The 21,492-nt window shown below is 39.1% G+C and overlaps 1 pseudogene; it reads left to right on the top strand.

The window, feature by feature from the left end:
- LOC128095658 (zinc finger protein 54-like) overlaps nucleotides 1-21,176 on the top strand; it is a 54,030-nt pseudogene extending 32,854 nt beyond the window's left edge.
- Nucleotides 21,177-21,492: the final 316 nt, after the last annotated feature.

Raw genomic sequence — 21,492 nt, 5'->3', positions numbered from 1 at the left:
TGCGGGGCTGGGACACGGGAGGGGAGGGACCGGGGGTGCGAGCAGTTTCTCTGCTGTTCATAAGGAAGCCGGCTCCGAAATTCTGCTGTGGATGTCTTTCCCTTGTGGATAAATTTTAGACCATATGAACTGGACCAATCTTTTTTTTTTCCCATTTATCTTCTGATTGCCAAAATGTTCTTATAAAAATACTCTTGTAGAATATTTGAATTTATTTGTTGATATTTACAGACAGTTTTCTTTGCTGTGATGGAAACGACAAAGCTCTTCACATTTACAGCCATCCACGCGAACTTCCGTGTTATATCACTTCCCTATTCAAGGGAGTGTCACATGGAACTGAGGACTTGGCATTCCTGGACAGCTTTTAGGTATTAGTCTTGAAAGGAACGCCCTCAATACTAACTGAATCCGAAAGTAAATGTATATATAGTAAGTCCCACAGGTTTTAAACATAAACATTTACAAGTAAACCTTTTATCCACCATTAGTTTTTCATCATATGCACTCTGTGATGTAAATACAGCATTCTGAAAAGTGTCTTTGACAAGCTTGGTGGCACAGGCCTTTAATCCCAACACTGGGGAGGCAAAGGCAGGTGGATCTCAGTGAGTTGGAGGTCAGCTTGATCTACATAGTGAGCTCCAGGACAGCCAGAGCCATATAGTGAGACCTTGTCTCAAAAATCCATAAAATAAATACAAAAACAACAGGTAAGGAAAGAAAAGAAAAACAAGAAAAAGAAAAAAGAAATGTGTTTTCTTGTGCTAAGTTCTTAATGTTGGGATTTAGAGCCTGGAAAGTCACAATATGGTGTTTGGTCACAGTGTTTTCATGACTAGAAAAGGCATAAGAAGCCAAGGGGCAGTGGTGGTACATGCTTTAAACCCCAGCATTGTGGAGGCAGAGGCCGAGGGATCTGGGAGTTCCTTGACAGCCTGATCGACAGAGTGAGTTTAAGGAGAGTCAGGGCTACACAGAGGAACTCTGTTATTGTACCCTCCTTCTTCTGTTCATGTCTGTCCCTTCTGCATAGTTAAATCCTCACCCCTGTTTTCCCATTTCCCCCTTCAGATCACTTGTTCCCTGTTACTCCATCTCTATTACTCCCCCACACCCCACAGTGATCTCTTCTTACTTTTCTGGTTACTGCAGTCACTCCAGGTTGTGTACTCACATCTGAAGATTTAGAACTGCGTATGCAAGAGAACATGCTATGTCTCTTTCTGGGTCTGGGTTACCTCACTCAAATGATCTTTTCTAGGTCCATCCATTTACCTGCAAAGCTCATGATTTCAATTTTCTTTACAGCTGAATAGTATTCCATAATGCATATTTACCACACTTTCACTACCCAGTTGTCAGTGGAAGGACATTTAGGTTGTTTCCATTTTGTAGCTATTGTGAGTAGAGCAGCAATGAACATGCCTGAGCAAGTGTCTGTGGAGTAGGATGTTGAGTCCTTTGAGCTTATACCAAGGAATGGAACAGCTAGATCATGTGCTAGATTTATTTAACTTGAGGAAGTATTTAATAAAGGATTCTCTGTATGATTTCCAGAGTGGCTAGAATTTTTGTTGATATGATTTTTACTCCCTATTTTATTTTTTATGTTTTTGCTGGTTGAATTATTGAGAATAATTTTCTTTCTTTCTTTTTCTAAGTGCCATTAGCCATGTGCCAAATCCACAGACTTTTAAAGGCTTTTATTATTGAATCACATGCAGATTCTGCTTAGCACAGGTTTTGTGGCTTTTCTTTCTTTCTTATTTAATTTTATGTGCGTTGGTATGAGGTGGTCGGATCCCCTGGAACTGGAGTCACAGACAGTTGCGAGCTGCCATGTAGGTACTGGGAGTTGAACCCAGGTCCTCTGGAAGAGCAGCCGGTGTGCTCTTGACTGCTGATCCATCTCTCTAGCCCCTGTAATTTTCTTTCGTCTGAGAAATAGTGGTTTGCTGTCTTGCCCATAGATGATTACTCCAGGTCTCCTGTATTTCTCTATTCTTCACATGATATTTATTATTTCCCATGTTCTCATGGATGATTCTCTGACTCTCCTGTGTATGTTTTGCCTCTGATTTATTATCTGCAGTGCTACTTTAGTGAAATCAATTAATTGGTGACTATCTTAAATGCACTTATGTCCCCATCAGTTTTAAGAGAGTAGTTTTCTTTGTGCAATAAGAAATGGTGATTTTCTCTTCAAGCTTCAAGACTTTGGGATCATTGGCCAGACACCTGGTAGAACTCTGTTGCTTGCTTGGGTCTTTCATGTGGTTTGACACTGTTCTCTAACAGCTTTCAGTGTTAATTTTTGCTTTTTCTTTTTGACTCCTTAATATGAAAGGGCAGCAAGTCACCTATTTATTGTTACTGAAAGAGAAACTTAAAGAAGAAAAAGAGAAAGAAATGGCTGATTCTCCAGTTCATCGATCCCAGGTCAGTGGTCATGTCCCCCTTTTTTTTCTAGAAATGTTATAGTTTGAGACATTGGAAGTCTTTAATTTTCTGCTCTTGATAATTTTTAACTATATTATAAAAAATATTACAAATGAACAAACAAAATTACACACTGCAGTTTACCAGACCCAAAGACTATACAACTCATTGTACTTTTATACAGTTAGTCATAGGGAACAGAAACTCTGGAGCCTTGCATGAGATTTGATAGTGTCAATATCCAGTATATTTTGATCTATTTATCTACCATCAAAAACCAAAAAACTTGTGACAGAATTAGAACTAGAAAAGCAATTAGCTTTACATCCTTTTTCATAGCTGGTGTTCATTGCCTGCATTGAGTCTACCTCAACCCTGATATTTAATGTTTCTTGTTCTCTTTTCTCTATGTTTTACTGTGCCCACACATATATTGTTTCCAAAAACATATATTATAGGCTAGATTCTGCATATGAGGGAAAGAAAGGGTTTCTTCCTTCTGATACTTTTTGACCTCACTTAATATTACATATTCTAAGTCCAACCATTCTTCTGCAAATTTTTATTATACTTGTCTCTTCAACTGAATAGTATTCCATTATATATGTATATCATTATCATTATCCATTCATCTATTGATAGACAATCAGATTGGTGCCAATTCTTTGCTTTGGTGAATAGGCAGCAATAAATATGGGGTGTAAATATCTCTGTATTGGGGTGTGGAGTTCCCAGTATATGCCCAATAGTGAAAAGGCTGTTCATACATTAATTCTATCTTTAATTTTTAATTTTTATTTATTTATTTATTGTTGGTTTCTCAGGACAAGGTTTCTCTGTGTAACTGTCCTGACTGTCCTGGAAATCACTTTGTAGACCAGGATGGCCTTGAACTCACAGAAATCCCCTTCCTTGCCTCTGCCTACTGAGTACTGGATCCCAAACTTGATTTCCACAATGGCTGTATTAATTTGCACCATCATGCACACTTACACCCCAACAGTGAACAATGGTATCTTTCTCTCCACATCCTCTCTAACATTTGTTATCAGATTGGTTGATGGCAGCCATTCACTGGGTTAAGGCAGTGTTTCAAAGTAGTTTTCGTTTGCATTTCCATGGTGACATTTTAGGGATCACAAAAATTTTTTTTGCAAAAATTTATCAGCCATTTTTGTTTCTGTCTTTGCAAAGTGTCTGTTCAGCTCATTTGCCCATTTGTTGATTGGCAGTTTTAGTTCCTTGAAATTTAATTTCTATAATTCTTGGTAAATTCTAGCTATGAGCCCTTGTCCAAAGTGTCGCTAGTACAGATTCTCTCCCATTCTGTGGGGTGTCTGTATGTTCTGCTGACTGTTTCTGTTGATGTACAGAAACTCTTTATTTTCATGTAGTTCCATGTGTTGATACTTGGGTTAGTTCCTGTAGTGTTGGTGTTCTTTCTAATCAATAAGTGCTTGCCCATTCCAATATCCTTATGAGTTTTCCAACTTTCTGTTTTTTCTGGTTTTAAACAAGGTTTTTGATCCATTTTGAATGGATTTCTGTACAAGGTGAAAGATAATCTAATTTCATTTTCCTGCCAGATCCAGTTTTTCCCGCACCATTTGGTGAAAAGACCATATTTTTCTAGCTTCTGTTTTCTTCTTTGTCAAATATTAAGAGGGCATAGCTTCCTGGTTTTCTTTCTGGGTCCTCTATCCCATTCTGTTATCCTGTCTGTTATTATGACCATACCAGACTATCTTTATGACTACAGCTATATAATATATTTCCATAATTCCACATCTCCTATGATGCTGTTCTCAATTCTGCTCTCTACATATTTTTTTAGGGCAAATATCCTACATGAACTTTTGATCTGTAATTTTGAAAATATTTCCACTATGACACATGAACTGTTGTGCCCAGATTGCGACCCCCAGAGAGACCACCAAAGATGAGCATGCTGGAATGCAAAAGCAAGGTTTAATTCTGGATATCCAAAACCAAAACAAGCCTAGGCAGGGACTTCGTCCAGCAGATCCAACGCAGTGGAGGCTGGAGGAAGTGTCTAACTCTTTGCAAGCTCAGTTTTTAAAGACAAAAACCACAAGGTTACATCATTTGGGGGTGCTAGTTTGGTACAATTCTGATTGGCTCATTTCTAGGGACTTTCTAGAAATCATGGCTTAATCTTACTTCTAAGGGGGTGGTGGCCTGCCACCATTTCTCATTGGCTGCCCTCAGGTGGGGACACTTTTATGTCAGTTACCCTGGAAACCAGGGTTGGAACATTCTTTGGTCAAACAGTTGCCTAGGGAACCAGGGAGAGGACATTCCATAGTCCGGCAGTCATTAACTCGTTACTACCTTGTGACTCTGTACTTTTACACTTCCTGGTTTCTGGAATCTGGACTGACTGGTTTCAGTAACTCATGGCCTATTCCAGTAACTCATGGCCTGTACCTAAAAGGAGAAATCTTAGGCCTTAGTTTTAGGGTGAAAGCATTTTGGCCTTATTTCTAAGATGGCTCATTTTGGTCTCACAGAACAACAACAACAAAATGTTGATGCCCAATTGCTGTAGAGAATGGACTATATCTTTATATACTGTTGAGTAAGGGTCCATGTGTCATGTAGGCTCCATTTGTGGGATCTGTCCCATTTCCTTGAATCATGTTTATAAAAATGTATAATGGGGGTTGGGAATTTAGCTCAGTGGTAGAGCGCTTGCCTAGTAAGCACAAGGCCCTGGGTTCAATCCTCAGCTCAAAAAAAAAAAAATGTATAATGAGGCTGGGCGGTGGTGTCACACACCTTTAATCCCAGCACTCGGGAGGCAGAGCCAAGCGGATCTCTGTGAGTTTGAGGCCAGCAAGATCCAGGACAGGCACCAAAACTACACAGAGAAACCCTGTCTCGGAAACAAAACAAAACAAAAAATATATTGAAACACATGGACTAGTGGGCACAACATCTTAGAAATATGTGGAATTAAAAGAGACATATCTTGGATCTTAATACTAAATAATACTTGTTTCTTTTTGTTTGTTTGTTTGGTTTTTGTTGTTGTTGTTGTTGTTTTGTCTTTCGAGACAGGGTTTCCCTGTGTAGCTTTACGCCTTTCCTGGAACTCACTTGGTATCCCAGGCTGGCCTCGAACTCACAGAGATCCGCCTGGCTCTGCCTCCCGAGTGCTGGGATTAAAGGCGTGTGCCACCACCGCCCAGCGCAATAATACTTGTTTCTTATTACTAAATAAGCACACTATCGAGGGCAGAACATGGCAGGAACATGTGGCTTGATCTTGCCATGAAACTGATGTTCTTGAGTGTAGATTCAGATTGTAGTCTACTTCTATTTCTCTTTGCTGTTTAATATCACAACAGTGATGATGTGTCTATGTGTTTGTTGACACCTGATATCTGTTTGTCTCAGGAAAATTGCTGCTCACATCACTCACTTGGTTAGGATGCTTAGTGGTAACTTTTCAAACTGGAAAGATCAGTATTTTTTATTTGTCTTTTTTTGTTTGGTTGGTTTTTGTTTGCTTGTTTGTTTTGTCCCAAACAGGATCGTACTGTGCAGTCCTTTCTGGCTGGGACACATTATGTAGCACTATGTGTGATACATCTGAAATAATGTCTTGGGGGCATTGACAGATTGATGTGCATAAGCCATCATATTTGATGCAGAAAGAACATTCCTCATTGCCTTGCTCTAGTCAGTTCCTGTGAGAGTCGTGGCTCGACTCCTCTATCCTGAAGTTGCAGTGTTTTAAAGTGGAGATTTGGGGAATGGGCTCTGACCTGCAGGTTTGCATTTCTATCCCTGACTCATGGCTCAGTGTGGGAGCCTGTTTTCAGGTTCCTCATGGCTTTACCCAGTAGGTAAATAATATATATAATATTATATATTATTGAGGGGCAGGGGTTTTATCCTCGAGAGAAAAGGAAAGAGACTGGAAGGATGTCTGATGCTGCAGCACAAAATTCTCTTCTGTCAAAATTTTCTATCTTCTATCCCTTTCTCAATTTCTATCTGTGAAAAATATAAGGCATAGTGTAGTAATATAGTGTAGGAAAAACTTAGAAGTGTAAGATCGTGTAGAAAAAAATAAGTAAGGCAACTAGACAGAAAAACTCTTCAATTTTCTAACTTTGGAGGCTATGAACGCAAACTGGGAAAAAAAATCTTTCTTTGAGCTTTACGGGTAGTAGAAAAGCTCTTCTCTGCGCTTATGGGGAAGAAGAAGTTTCCTATGGAAGCTTTTGGCCTAAGGACACCTGAAATGCTAAGTCCAAGCAGCAGGAGAAAGTTTTTTCTCCCTGAGGCAAAAATGGGGGTGTAAAAAGCCAAAAAGTTTAAAGTTCAGAAGTTTTGGGAAAAGTTGGTCTTTCTCTCTTGGGGGAAAAAAAATCTTTCTCTTAAACTAAAAGCATTTCTTGAAAAATTTTGGGGAAAAACATCTCTAAAAAGCCTTAATCTTTCTCAAAAGCTCTCAAAATTAAAAACTAAAACCTTTAACTTTATCAAAAGTGTGAAACCTCAGTTAAACCCCCCACACACACACACACACACACACTCTATCCCCTACAGGCAAAGAGAAGCTTAAACCAGGATTCCTAAGTGTAGATAAGAACTTAGACCCATTTTTCCCAGGTGGCGGTGTCAGCCACAGGGACTTTAAAAAAAAAACAGAGTCAGGATATTCGACCAAAAGACTAAAAAAGCAGATTGTGGAAAATGAATTATATGGTCTGTGCCTTTAAGAACTAGCCTCACAAAGAAAGGGGAGTGCTCCTTCCAACCTCCCTGTTGTGCATGTAAGATTTGGAATGAGCCTCCCTGCCTAGGCTTGTAAACTTAGAATACACCTTGCATTCTGTACCTAAAGTCTCCAGTGGCTTCTTTGGGAACTCGATCTGGGCATAACACAGGCCAGCTTGGGCTATAGAGATCCTGTCTCAAAACCAAATGGGATGGGAATATGGTGACACATGCCTTTAATCTCAGCACTGGAGATAAAAGACCCAGACACAGTTTCCCCAGAAACCCAAAAGAGCTGAGGAAAGAGATATCTTAAAAATGAGTCAGTTCCCCCTTCCTGGAGAGGGTGAAGACAGGTGTTTTCAAAAGAACAAAGTCAGGATGTCTGGTGGTGACTGATTAACCATGAGATGCCCCTCTCTGGAGATAACATGACCAGACCCCGGAGATGAGTTGTAAAACTCCTGAAAGGGCAAACAGATAAGCTAAAATAAGACAAAGTCCAGGCCCGGGAAAAACTGGACCAATCAAGGATGGACCCATACTAACCCCCTCCCCTCTAAGACATTTTGTGGGTTTTGCCTATAAAAACTAACTTCCCCAAGAAAGAGGAACTCCTCCCTGCCTCACTGCGCTGTGCGGTGACTTGTAACGGAAATAAACCTTGCTTTTGCATTCTGGTATGCTCGTCCTTGGTGGTCTCTCTGGGGGTCATGATCTGGGCACAACAAAAGGACAAAAATTAGAATCACCTGAAGATATTAGGATGGGAATCACCTGTGATTAGCTCTAAGGGAAAACAACAAACCTCTTAAGACAGCAAAACCTAAGTTCTTTCAAGCTTTAAAATCCTCCCTGCAATGCAGGAGACAGGGATGGGGTTCCTAAAACCTCTCTTCTAAGCTCTGTCTCTTCAAGCTAGTAAAAGACAGTGGGTCAAAATTCCCTGAGGGAAACGCTTGGGAGAGTGTGGGTAAAGAGCTACAGAGAGCCCAAAAGAGCAGGAAACTTTACCTGAGAAAAGCAAAAAAGCCAAGCTTTTCAGTTACAGCCAAGCTGAGGCATCAAGGGTTTTGTTTCTGAGTGAGCATTATAGAATGAAAAGGTGCTCCTAACCGTCCTAATGCAAAGATCCCCTGAAGCAATGCAAACTCTGTTAGCATTGTATCCTCGCTTCTGACCAACAACCCAGAGGTGACTGGTCAGTCTCTGACTTGAAATGCATTTCAGGGACACTAGGGTTCCTGCAGTTGTAAACTTCCTGGAGCACAGAGCTGAGGCAGGAAGGTGCAGGACCCAGGGGAAGATTGCTAATGAACGAACAAAGCTAAAGCCAGTGGGTACGGCACAGTGGTCTGCTTTCCTACAAGTCCCGGGTTGATAGGTCCAGAGCTGCAAAAAGAAATCTGAGAAAAGCATCAGAGAAAGGACCTTTCTGGGAAAACAGTAAAGCTGAACTGTATCTGAAGCAGTTGTGCTGCTGAGTCAGAACACTGGGGAAAGAGCCCAGCCAAGGCAGAACAGAACTATCCAGGAGTAAAGCTTTCTTTTCTATCAGAGAAAGCATCTTTAAGAGAAAAAGCTTTGTTTCAACTGACTCCCGGTGAGATAAGGGAGTATAGCCCAAAGGGGTGATTGCCTCTGGCATAAGCTCTGTCCTTGAGCACCCACACAAGCAAATGCAACCCACTGGGGGACTGGGTCAGGTGAAAGGCCTGAGGGGAAAACACCTGTCCTAATGAGAGCTTAGATATGGCAAAAACCTCCCTTGCTAAGCTTGATTTATGAACACAAACCTCAGACCCTGAAAACAGAAAGGGACTAAAGCCCCTACCTTCAGAAGAAAAAAAGCTGTCACTGTGACCTTGGGAAATGTTTCTGGGGTAGAGGGGATAAATTGAGACCAAACTGGGAACTGTCTGGGAGAAGGACTCTGAAGAAACAGAGACGGGACATAATCCTCCCCAGAAAATGCATGACCTGAAAAAGCTGTTAGAATTTGAGGCAGATTCGGGGGGAGAAAAAAAGCCCCTACCTCCAAAGGCAGCTAGCAGAGGTACAGAGCTGCAGACAGATACCTGAAGCTCTGCATCTGGGGGGGCGGGGGGGGCGGGGAAGGAACAAGCAAAATGAGAAATAAAATCAGTGGGAGAAATATTTATTTTTCACTCACTGGCTAAGGCAAACACAAGCCCCAGGGAAAGTTGCTATCAGAAATTGCCCACCTCAATGCGCGCTAATGAGGCAGGTGCAGTTCTCATCCCGGGCCAGGGTCAAATGAAGGAGAAACACCTGTTAAAGCCAGCTGAGGAGAGAATAGAAATCTCCCAATGTGCCATAGCTGAAAATGTAAAATGCTTGTTCAAATCTCTCGTTGCAAAAGCAAAAACTTTGTTTAAACATCCTGGGCAAGAATTTGTAAACAAGTCTGGTGAAAGAGAACCCGTTGACTCTCAGACCCGAAAAGAACTATGGGAAATGAAGTCCAAAAGCTAGCTTGCAATAAGGCAAATGCATTCTGGGAAATGTAGTTTTTCCGCTAAAGATGGCGACATTGCCCTGAAACACTTTTGTCAGCTCGAAAATACGTTCATGGTAAACTTAAAATACAGCTTTTAAAGGAATAAGGAGGAAAATCATCTAAGAGTTTAAGTGTCAGTTCCAATGAAAAACTGAAAGGATAAGGAACTAGGTGCTTCGCAGTTTGGGGCACCATGGGTAAAATGTCTTATTTACCTAATAGCTGTGCAAATTTTTACGGTAGTTGGATGACAAAAAGCTACCTATAAGAGCAAACTAGCCACTTTAAAATCCTTAAGAAAGCAGTTTATACTCTGAACTTTTTCTTAGGTATGAAGAAACTTATGTTGAAATTAAAGTTCTTTGCCTTTTGAACAAACTGCTTGTAATGAGTAATTCCTTTGCAAATCTAATAAGGAGACAAGGAAACAAGCATTCAAAAAAGAAATGACTACTTTAGAGATAGGAAACAAAGTTCAGAAAAGTCTGTCTTAAAAAAAAATAGTTGCTTCACCTGAAAGTTCCTTATAAAAAAATCAGCCGGGCGGTGGTGGCGCACGCCTTTAATCCCAGCACTCGGGAGGCAGAGCCAGGTGGATCTCTGTGAGTTCGAGGCCAGCCTGGGCTACCAAGTGAGTTCCAGGAGAGGCGCAAAGCTACACGGAGAAACCCTGTCTCGAAAAAAGCAAACAAAACAAAACAAAACAAAAAAAAAAAAATCAATGCTAAACATTACAGCTGCTAATAACATCAGGAGTTAAAGCTAATGAAGTGAAAATACTAAATCCTGAAAATGCTTTTTCTCAGAGTAAGCTAATGAAGGATATGTTTCATGAAAGAACATCTATGTTCTTGACTCCTTTGAATAGTAACAGTTTTGGTGAAAATATTGGAACTAACAACAATCAACTCAAAATGTTTCAATAAATTCAAGACGCTATTCACAAAAGAAAGCTGCCATGCTTTGTGGGCCATATTAGAGCTCACTCCAGTCTTCCTGGTCCTTTAGCTGAGGGTAATGCAATGGCTGATAAGTTAACAAAGATAGTAGCATTATCCTAAGTGGAAATGGCTCAACAGTCACATGCTCTTCATCATCACAATAGCAAAAGCTTAAGAAAGCAATTCAATCTTACCAAAGAAGCAGCTCGTCAAATAGTTAAACGATGTGGGATATGTCCAAAATATTTTCCTGTCCCTCACTTAGGGTTAAACCCTCAAGGTCTTCTTCCCAATCATCTATGGCAAATGGAAGTTACTCATATTGCAGAATTTGGCAAATTAAGATATGTCCATGTGACCATTGACACTTATTCTGGATTTTTCATACTAGTGCACAACCTGGGGAAGCTACAAAACATGTAATTATGCACTGCTTGAAGTGTTTTTCGTATATGGGAATACCAAAAATTATTAAAACTGATAATGGTTCTGGATATATAGTAGTAAGGCATTTCAACAATTTTGTACCCAATGGGAAATCATACATAAAACAGGTATTCCTTATAATCCTCAGGGACAAGGTATTGTAGAAAGGGCTCATAGCAGTCTTAAAATACTCAACTTCAAAAAATAAAAATAAAAGAGGAAGAATTTACCCTCAATCACCACATAATGCATTAAATCATGCTCTTTTTGTTCTGAACTTTTTGAATATGGATGTCTACGAACAGTCTGCTGCAGATAGATTTTGGCACAGTGGCATCCAAGCGACTTTTGCTCAAGTGAAATGGAAAGATCCCTGCCCAGTATTAGGGAAGGATCCTGATCCTGTTTTAATATGGGGTCGAGGACATGTTTGTGTTTTTTCACAAGAGGAGAATGAAGCTGAGTAGTTACCGGAGCATCTGGTAAGGAGTGTGGAACTAAGGAAGGTCAGCTCCAATGACGTTCCTATAAAGGAACCAGAATGAAAGTGGCTCGATTAGTATTTCTGAGGTTTTGTCACTAGTTAATGCAAACAGTGAGGAAATAGAGTTCTGAGCTGTGCTGCTTTGGGCTTTACTAGCTCCTTTAGAAAAATACTTTATATCACCTAATAGCTGTGCATATTTGACCAAGAGCTTTACAGCAGCTAAATATGGTAATTTCACCCTCAGCTTAAAGTGAAGTTTTTCAGTAGAGCAAACCAAGAGTACTGCTGTAATAGAAACGTTTGTCTGAATTGAAGCACTTAGGGGAGCTATTATGAGTTTGGGTGAAGGGACAGCCTCTAGTTAAAAACCATTTACCGCTGACAGTGCATCTCTGCCGGTTCCTGAACGGCTGAGAGAACTTGGCAACTTTGAGGTGTGGCTTCGTCCTGAGAATGTTAGAGTCCCCTAGCAACAAGTAACACAACTCTATAATGACAACACTCACTAAATCCCAGTGTTGTATAGCAAAGCTGACTATAAACTTCTAAACTTTAGAAATGATGTATGTGCTTCCTGTCTAGCTAAGAGAATCTTTCTGATAGAGATAGTGATGATAATTAAGAATAAGCAGTAGAAAAAGATGAAAATAAGATATGTGAGTTTGTAGAAGTTATTCTGTCTTGTTAGATCTGTGTTAAGAAATCTTCACGTGTTTGCTAAGTTAAATATATGCTAATGGTAGCCCTATACAAGTTTGTATAATAGATCTATATAGAGTTCCTTTAAGAATATAAGCTTGCAAGAAGTATCTAAAGTAGTCTTAAGACATGTAGTAATAAGCTTGTAAGATGCTAGTTGTAAATGTAAGTTTAAATAAGAATTTGTAAATGTAAGTTTGAATAAAAATATAAGAAGTAAATAAGTAAAGATTCTAATTGTAAAAGCTGAAAATAATAAGTAAATAAGAAATATATTTGCTAAAGTAGTTGTATAGTTTCCTTAAGGAGTATAAATAAGTAGATGTTAATGTTATATATGAGTTTGTAAAAATGTGTAAATGTTGAATGTGAGTCTAAATGCTTTGCAAGGCAAAATATGTTATATGTGTGTTTGTAAAAAAGTGTAAATGTTAAGTGTGAGTCTATTAATGTATATGGTTGAAAGAACCTGAGACACAGAAGGAAGTGTCCTAGCAGACTGCAAAGTAGGCAGTCTGAATGGTTTGAAAAGCTCCAAAAGCCGCTAAGAATGGCAGACGCCAGAACCAGCACAAGGCATCTGCAGCTGAGATCTGTGGAAAGTCAACGCAACACAGAAAAACCTGAGCTAACATCAAAAACGGTGTGGTTTTTAGAATACTACTACACCTAAAAAGGTCTCTGGATTGAGAATAAAAAGTTGCAGAGATGCTTGTTTGAACTAAAATTGTTAACTGCAAAAAGTTTTGGTTGTAAAATGTCTCTTTATATTTGGAAGTGAAAGCCTGATACCAGAATTTACTTTTTTGAACTTTTTGAACTTAAAATGAGATAAAATTACAAACAGATTTTTGTTATGGATTTCTTCGTATTTGGAAGGCTAGTACCAGAATTTATCATTTGAATTTTGAGACTTAATGAACTGAACAATAGATTTCATTGCAATGGGACAATTTTGAGTTTACTTATAGTAATGACCTAGGAACTGTTTTCTGGAATTGGGTTAAAAATGGAACTGTTTAAATGAAGAAATTTATCGTTTCTACCTAGAGTCAAGATGTGTATGCATATATTCATGAATTGTTCTGTGTTAAAAATACAGTTGTTTTGTGGAACTGTTTATGTAAAAATGGAATTACTTATGGAACTGGTTTTGTGTTACAAATGGGACTGTTTAAATTGAAAAGTTTGCGTTTTCTAACTAGGCTTGAAATTTTAAAAAAAAAAAATTTGTAAAGAAAAGGGAGAAATAATATTCCTTAGTCTACTTAATTTAAAAAATATTTTCTTGTTGTTTGAGTGGACTAATGGCATGTTTTGTTAGTAAGAAATGCAAATGGGGTATACTAAGACTACTTTTAAAGTGTAAAGAGTTTTATTATGAAACTGCTTTTGGATATTTTGCTAAAGGTTTTCAAAGTGTTAATGGTTAGATTGAGAATACTGCATTTCAATATGGATTTATAGGAATTGAGTAAGTTTGAGTTCCTCTAACTAGGTTTGAGATTTTGTTTAAAAAATTATAAAGAAAAGGAGGAGTTATGAGTGAATTAAGGTTGAATGTATGTTTGCAGAAATTATGTTTAACCTATTGATATTAATGCACCATGGTTTTGTGGAATTAAGGAAATATTTAAGTTTGATGTGAATACATCGAAGTTTTTCCTATGTTGTTAGCAAAAAAATTCAAATGATTAAGAGTTAGAATTGTAAGACTAAGAAAATTGTTAACTATATATAGCACCAGATATGGTTCTGCTAAGAGTTTGCTTTGAGTTGTAAGATTGGGAGAATTGTGACTATGTATAACAATAGTTATGTTAACCTGTTACAGGTAATGATGAAGCTAAGAGATTCTTTTAAGTTTGTGATTGCATTAAGTTTTTGGTTTAGAAAGGGCTTGATACAGCTAAAGACTGCTGTAGTCACCTTGGACCTAATCCAAAAGAGAAATACCATCTTTATCATCCTCTACTCCCATACTGGGAGTTATAACAGCTATGGAGATTGCTGTGAACTCTTTTTTTTTTTTTTTTTTTTTTTTGGTTTTTCGAGACAGGGTTTCTCTGTGTAGCTTTGCGCCTTTCCTGGAACTCGCTTTGGAGACCAGGCTGGCCTCGAACTCACAGAGATCCGCATGGCTCTGCCTCCCGAGTGCTGGGATTAAAGGCGTGCGCCACCACCGCCCGGCAGCTGTGAACTCTTAATAATGAGTTATTTTTTATACATTAAGAAAGGGGGACCTGTGGGAGCACGTTCTCGGGTTCCTCGTGGCTTTACCCAGCAGGTCCGCATAGAGAGGATGATTAGGACCACGGACCTGAGTGCAGGTGTCTAAGATGGTCTACACTTGGCTGTATTGAGCAGGGAGGTCTTTTGCTCCACCCCCTTGGTGTCTCTATAAATACCCTGGGGCAGAGACAGTCGGGGCCCATTGGAATAGGTTCCAGGCCCTCTTGAGGCTATCCTTTATTTTCTATTTATCTCCACAATATAAATCCTTCTATCCAATATTTCCTGCTGCTTGCACTGAAGAAAACTCTGGGGAGCTGTGGGGTTGGTGGGTAAATGCCCCACAGCTCAGAGAGAATATGTCATCAATTTCTATTTCTAGAGAAATAAAGGAAGAATCATAAACACTACTAACCTATGATGATATTTTATTTGTGCTGAAATGTGATTTTATTTGTATGTTAATAAATAAAGTTGCCTGGGGGTCAGAGCTAATAGCAAGCAATAGCGGAAGTCTGGCAGTGGTAGCACACGCCCTTAATCCTGATCACATGACAGGCAGATCTCTGTATGTTCAAGGACATAGCCTGCATGGAGACACACGCCTTTAATTTCAATACCAACCATAGAGACCTGGAGGTCTCTGTAGACAGGCAGTGACAAGGAGGTCATGTGGTTGGGTTTACAACCAATGAGAAGGCAGAACAGAAAGTCAATAAAAAGACAGACACACAGGAAGTAGCTCTCTTTCTCAGAGGAAGGACGGCAGTGGCAGCGAGGGAAAAGAAAGTGGTTTTAGTCTCAGCTCTTAGCTACTGCTCTGACCTCTTGGGCTTTTAACTCTGCCTTTGACTCTGTGTTTTTTATTTAATAAGACCGTTACATGTACACTAACCTAAAATCTGTTACATAGTACAGCATAAGTATTAAAAAGGACCATATTGATGACTACAAAACTCAGACACAATAGCTCAAATTTTCTCTTGAGCCATTCTTCTGTGCTGTATTATATGTGCAAAACACTGAAAAGTGACTATAATTCTCACAGAATTTAATATATTCATTTATTAACATGAAATCTATGTCACCTTTGAAGGCATCCACAGTTACTACACTTACTTGTACATGCTTAGCTGTAACTTAAACATTGTTCAATGTATTTTTGGATTATCATTAATTTTGTTAACTATTTACTTGTTTCTCTTTTATTTTTCAAGACAGGTTTTGAGACAGCGTTGGCTGTCCTAGAATTCACTCTACAGACCAGGGTGGCCTCAGATTCACAGATCTACCTGCCACTGCCTCCCCGGTGCTGGGATTAAAGGCGTGCACCACCACCACTTGACAACTTACTTTTACATCACGTGCATTGATGTTTGCCTACATGTATATCTGTGTGAGGATGTCAGATCCCCTGGAACTGGATTTACAGACAGCTATGAGCTGCCATGTGGATGCTGGGAATTAAACCTGGGTGCTCTGGAAGATCAGTTAGTGCTTTTAACTGGAGAGTCATTTCTTTAGTCCCCCATCAATATTTTTATAACTTTTTGAGTGAAATCTTTAAAAAGTCTGAAATTATTGATTGTCTCAGTCAGCTTCTGAATATTTTTAGAAAACTTTGGATTATATCAAATGTGGCTGATGCTGATTTTTCTATCTGCTTGGTAGTGGCCCAATAGTCTCATAAAATTAATTCAATAGACTCCTTGATCTTATATGCTAGCATTAAATTCACAGTGCACGGTGTCACACTACCTGTTACTGTGGGAAAAATCCCAAACTCTTTGACTATTATTGAGTCAATCATAAATTTTGCCTTCCTTACCTACTCCTTTGCTATTTAATGATTTGGCTTTGGACCTAGAGTCTAAACATCCCAACTGAACTTGGTAGAACTGAGTCATGTAAGGCCCAAGTACACACAGGATGATTCAGTGTTAGTATTTTAGCATGATCTACAGGTACAGCATTTAAAGCACATTTCCTCATCATGAATTTTCCTTCTGAGACATGTCTGCTGTGATCCTGTGTAACATAAACACAGCATCCGATAACAGATAGATAACTGTGTCTGGAACTTAAATGTGTGTCTTATTTTATGTATATTGCTTGAGACTATTATGTCATCCTGTTTTTGGAGTTAGAAAATACACTATGTCTTGAAAATACACTATACAATGTGACTATGTTAGAAGTCATCGCTTTGGGTAATGGTCTTCACTCATCTACATCCCTGATTTCCTTAAGTCTCCTTACATCCAGGAAAGCACTCTGTCTGGTACCACATGGTCTAACTGTAAATTTTCATTTCAGGGTCTGTTGACATTCCAGGATGTGACTGTGGACTTCTCCCAGGAGGAGTGGGATTGCCTGGACTCTGCTCAGCGGTCTTTGTACATTGATGTGATGTTGGAGAATTATAACAACCTGGTCTTTGTGGGTGAGAACATTTTGCTTGTAGAATTCCCAACTCAGGCTTTGTATGTACCTACGTCATAGGTTGTAAACTCTTTGTTAAGCAATCTTGGAAACAACAGGGGACTACGGAAACTTTAGTAGTGGAAAGGAACTTTTTCATGGTTTTTATATCTTTCTTTCCATTTTCTATTCTAGAGATGTTATGTACTCCTCACTTAGGTTCCATGATAACTTCGGAAACTTAGTAGCGTATAATATTTGCACCCATATCTTAAAGCTCCATGTCCATCATTGCACTTGTCATTGTTTTAATTGTAAGAAAAACTCAAGATGTGTAAACTAAAAATTCTCCCTAATTATGCTGAAGATTCTGACAGGAAGTAGCAATTGGAAATCATTCTTAGATTCCTCTACTTAGTGTTTTCTTAATCTACTGAGCCCAGTACTGTGCTAGACGTCTGTATTCTTTTTGAAATACTAGCATGGGTCATGGGCTACCTCACAGAACACATGGATTATTATATGCAAAGTAGGCCTGTTCAGAGAAAATGAGATTGTCCTGGAATGTGGAGAGGAGAGAGTAGCCACAACTAGGGTGGGCTAGTGAAAGGGCAGGACAAGTGAGAGCATCAATTGAAAGAGAACTCAAGAGCTGAAAGTGCTTTTGTGTTTTCAATTCCACTTGAAAGATTCCTGGTCACTTAAGTTAGTATAGTGTCCTGGCCCCAGGATGCATCCTGCCGGTTGTAACTGTTAGAAGATGTTGTGCCTTATTACCTCTGATATTTATTTCACTATGCTGATACTATATTGGAATAATTTTACAGATTCTAAGCCTAATGTGAGTCCATGAAGTGGGATTATTCTGTAATTACCTTCCTTGCATGTATGTCAATAGTGGGTAGAAATAAGAAATGATTTCCAATGACAGCCCTGCCTCAAATGGTCTAGAGCAGTTCACAACCTTGGTAATGTTACAACCTTTAATGTACTTTCTTATGTGGTGGTGATCCCCAACCATAAAATTACTTTTTTAAAGATTTATTTATTTTATTTTATGTGCATGTATGTGTGTGTGAGGGTGCCAGATTACCTGGAACTGTAGTTACAAACAGTTGTGAGATGTCATGTGGGTGCTGGGAATTGAACTCAGGTCCTCTGGAAGAGCAGTCAGTCAGTCAGTGCTCTTAACCACTGAGCCATCTCTCAAGCGCCCCCATGAAATTATTTTTGTTGCTATTTCCTGACTGTAAATTTGCTACTAAGCGGTGTCTCAGTTCCTAAGAACATCAGAAGTATGTATTTTCATAGCGGGAACCCACAGAGTGAGTGAGAACCACTGATCTGGAGCTTCTGATGTCTGGCACAATACTGGCTTTCCAGCCATTACTTTTGAAGAATCTAACTTTTTTTTTAGGGGAAAAGAAAAAAACTTTGATGCTTTTAAGTAAACTTTTAATATTAAGAGGAATTGGGTCTTCTGAACAGTATTCTTTATGGCTGTATATTAATAAGTAAACACTGTGAACCTGGGATTGCATTAAACCCTCCTCCATCAATATCTGAGAAAAGATTATTTAAAAATAGAGACATGTATTCTAAATATAATCAGTCAGTAAGTTCCATCCCAAGCCTGGATTACTGATTCTACAATTACTTGTTTCAACTTCCTTGAAGGCTATCACCTTTTTATGAAAATCCATGTAATTATACTGTAAGAATAAGGTCAACTACTGAGAACTCTATTCTAAGTAGTTGCTGGTTGATTTATCTTGAGAGAACTTAGGGAGACAGTCATTTATCAAATGTTTAGTCTTGGAACAAGCCCTATTAATCTAAATTGTACTCATTTTCAGAGAACTATGGCAAATGTGATCCTGTCCATCAACATGTGAAGACTGAAAAGGAGTCTTGTCAGTGTAATGAGCTTGGCAAAGTGCTTCATGACCCCTCCACATGTGCACTTTATAGAACAGGTCAAACTACAGAAAATGCCAGTAACTACAGATGCAGTAACCATAGGGATGCCTCTATTGACTCATCAAACCCAGACAGACATGAAAGCATGCACACTGGAGATGAACCTTGCAAATCTAAAGACTGTGAGAAATCTTTAAATTTGTGTTCCAACCTTACTCAAGATCAGAGACTCTACACTGCAAAGAAAGAGCACAGGCAGGGAGAAGATGATGACGATTTCAGCTCTGCACACGGTCTCTTACAACAACCAATCTACATTGCTGAGAAACCTTACCAGTGTGGGAAATGTGGGAAATACTTAAGTACTGCCTCAAGCCTCACTGTACACCAGAGAATACATACTGGAAAGAAACCCTACAAGTGCAACGTTTGTGACAGATCCTTTACCCAGTGCACAAATCTTAAAACACATCAAAGACTCCATACTGGAGAGAAGCCTTACAAATGCAAAGAATGTGGAAAGTCATTTCCTCAGTTGTCTGCACTTAAAAGCCATGAGAAAATGCATACAGGAGAGAAGCCTTACCGATGTAAGGAATGTGACATATCCTTTGCCCACTCTTCCAGTTTTAAGAAACATCAGAAAATGCATACAGATGGGAGACATTATAGTTGTCAAGAATGTGGCAAGGTCTTTCATCAGCTTTCACACTTTAGAAGTCATTACAAACTCCGTACTGTAGAGAAGCCTTACAAATGCAATGAGTGTGACAGAGCCTTTCCCCACTATTCATCACTGAGTAGGCATCAGAAAACTCATTCTCTAGAGAAACGTAACAAATGCAAAGAATGTGGTAAGTCCTTTCTTGAATTATCACATCTTAAAAGGCATTACAGAATCCATACTGGGGAGAGGCCTTTCAGATGTGAGGTATGTGACAAATCCTTTACCCAGGACTCACATCTTAGAACACATCAGAGAGTTCATAGTGGAGAGAGACCTTACAGTTGTAAGGAATGTGACAAATCTTTTAGTAGGTGTGAATATCTTAGAGCACATCAGAAAATTCATACTAGAAAGAAACTTTACAAATGCAAAGACTTGTGACATGTCCTATATCCATATTGCAAGTCTTAGAAGACATTAGAAAACTCATACTAGAGAGAAAAATACCTTTATAAATAATGTGATATAGCATTTATCTGAAATTCTCAGCTTATGAATCTCAACAGTATATATAATAAAAACATAAAGATGAGAAACTTGTGAATGCCTCTAATGAAGGTTTAAATCTTAGAAAATATCACAGGGTTTATATTAAAATAAAATTTTGCAAAAGTAACTGGGAAAAGTTTTTTCTTAATGTATATGGTTGCTTTACCTGCAAATATTTCTGTATACTGCAAATTTGTTTTGTGAGGCCAGAAGAGGTCATTGGATCCCTGAAGCTAGATTAACAGAAAGTTGTGAGCTGCTGTGTGTGTGTTGGGAATTGAACCCCAGTCCTCTGTAAGACCAACCATTGCTTTTAACCACTGAGCCATATCTGCAGCCCCTGGAAAATTGTGGGGCGTTTACCCACCAACTCCACAGCTCCCCAGAGTTTTCTTGAGTGTGAGCAGCAGGAAATATTAGATAGAACGATTTTGATTGTGGATATAAACAGATAGAAAATAAAGAATAGCCTCAAGAGGGCCTGGAACGTATTCCAATTGGCCCTGATTGTCCCTGCCCCAGGGTATTTATAGAGACGCCAAGGGGTGGAGCAAAAGACCTCCTCCCCCAGCACAGCCAAATGCAGACCATTTCAGACACCTGCACTCAGGCCCGTGCCCTAATCATGTTCTATGCAGACCTGCTGGTAAAGCCACGAGGATCCTGAAAACGGGCTCCCACAGAAAATGCTGTAATAAAAACATCTTGTTCAATATGCAAAAATTCATAATAATGCCAGGTGGGGTGGTGCACACCTTTAATCCCAGCACTTAGAATGTAGAGGCAGGAAGATCTCTGTGAGTCGGAGGCCATCCTGGTCTACAGAGTGAGTTCTAGGACAGCCAGGACTACATAAACATAATGAGGACAAAATGTAGTAACATGAAAAATGTGACAGAGCCCTCTAATTTTGTTGTTCATCACAAAATTCATAGTTCTGAGAAACCATATGAAGGTATACCATATAGAATTCCCATGTATTGCTGTTCACTGGAAATTCCACTCCCAAAATGTGTTCAATTTGGTAAATCATTACCTAGTTCTGAAATTGTAGACATAGGAAGAATTTGTTATGAAAGAAACAAGAATATTCTCTAATAAAGTCTGATCTTTTGTTCACCTTCCAAATCTTCATACAAGAGTAAAAACTTAAAAACTGCAAGAAGGTGAGAATTGTAAAGAGATAGGCTGTGACTGTGACAATATGGGCATGCTCACATACAGCTTACAAAACTCCAAAGGCTAAGAGTGTGGTCCTTCATGTCTTTAATTCCAGCAAAGGCAGGCTGAACTCTGAGCTCAAAGCCAGCCTGGTCTATCTAAGGAAACCCTGTGTCAAACAAACAACAATAAAAAAGAAATCACCAAAAGCATACATCCAGAAATTAATTTTGATGACTGAGGGGAAATGGGGAAGTATTCACTCCAAACTCTA

The sequence above is a fragment of the Peromyscus californicus genome, unplaced genomic scaffold (assembly GCF_007827085.1).
Source record: "Peromyscus californicus insignis strain IS unplaced genomic scaffold, ASM782708v3 Scaffold_4__1_contigs__length_199733344, whole genome shotgun sequence".
Taxonomy (NCBI): domain Eukaryota; kingdom Metazoa; phylum Chordata; class Mammalia; order Rodentia; family Cricetidae; genus Peromyscus; species Peromyscus californicus.
Note: the sequence above shows the minus strand (reverse complement) of the source record. Positions and strands in the feature narration are given on the sequence as shown.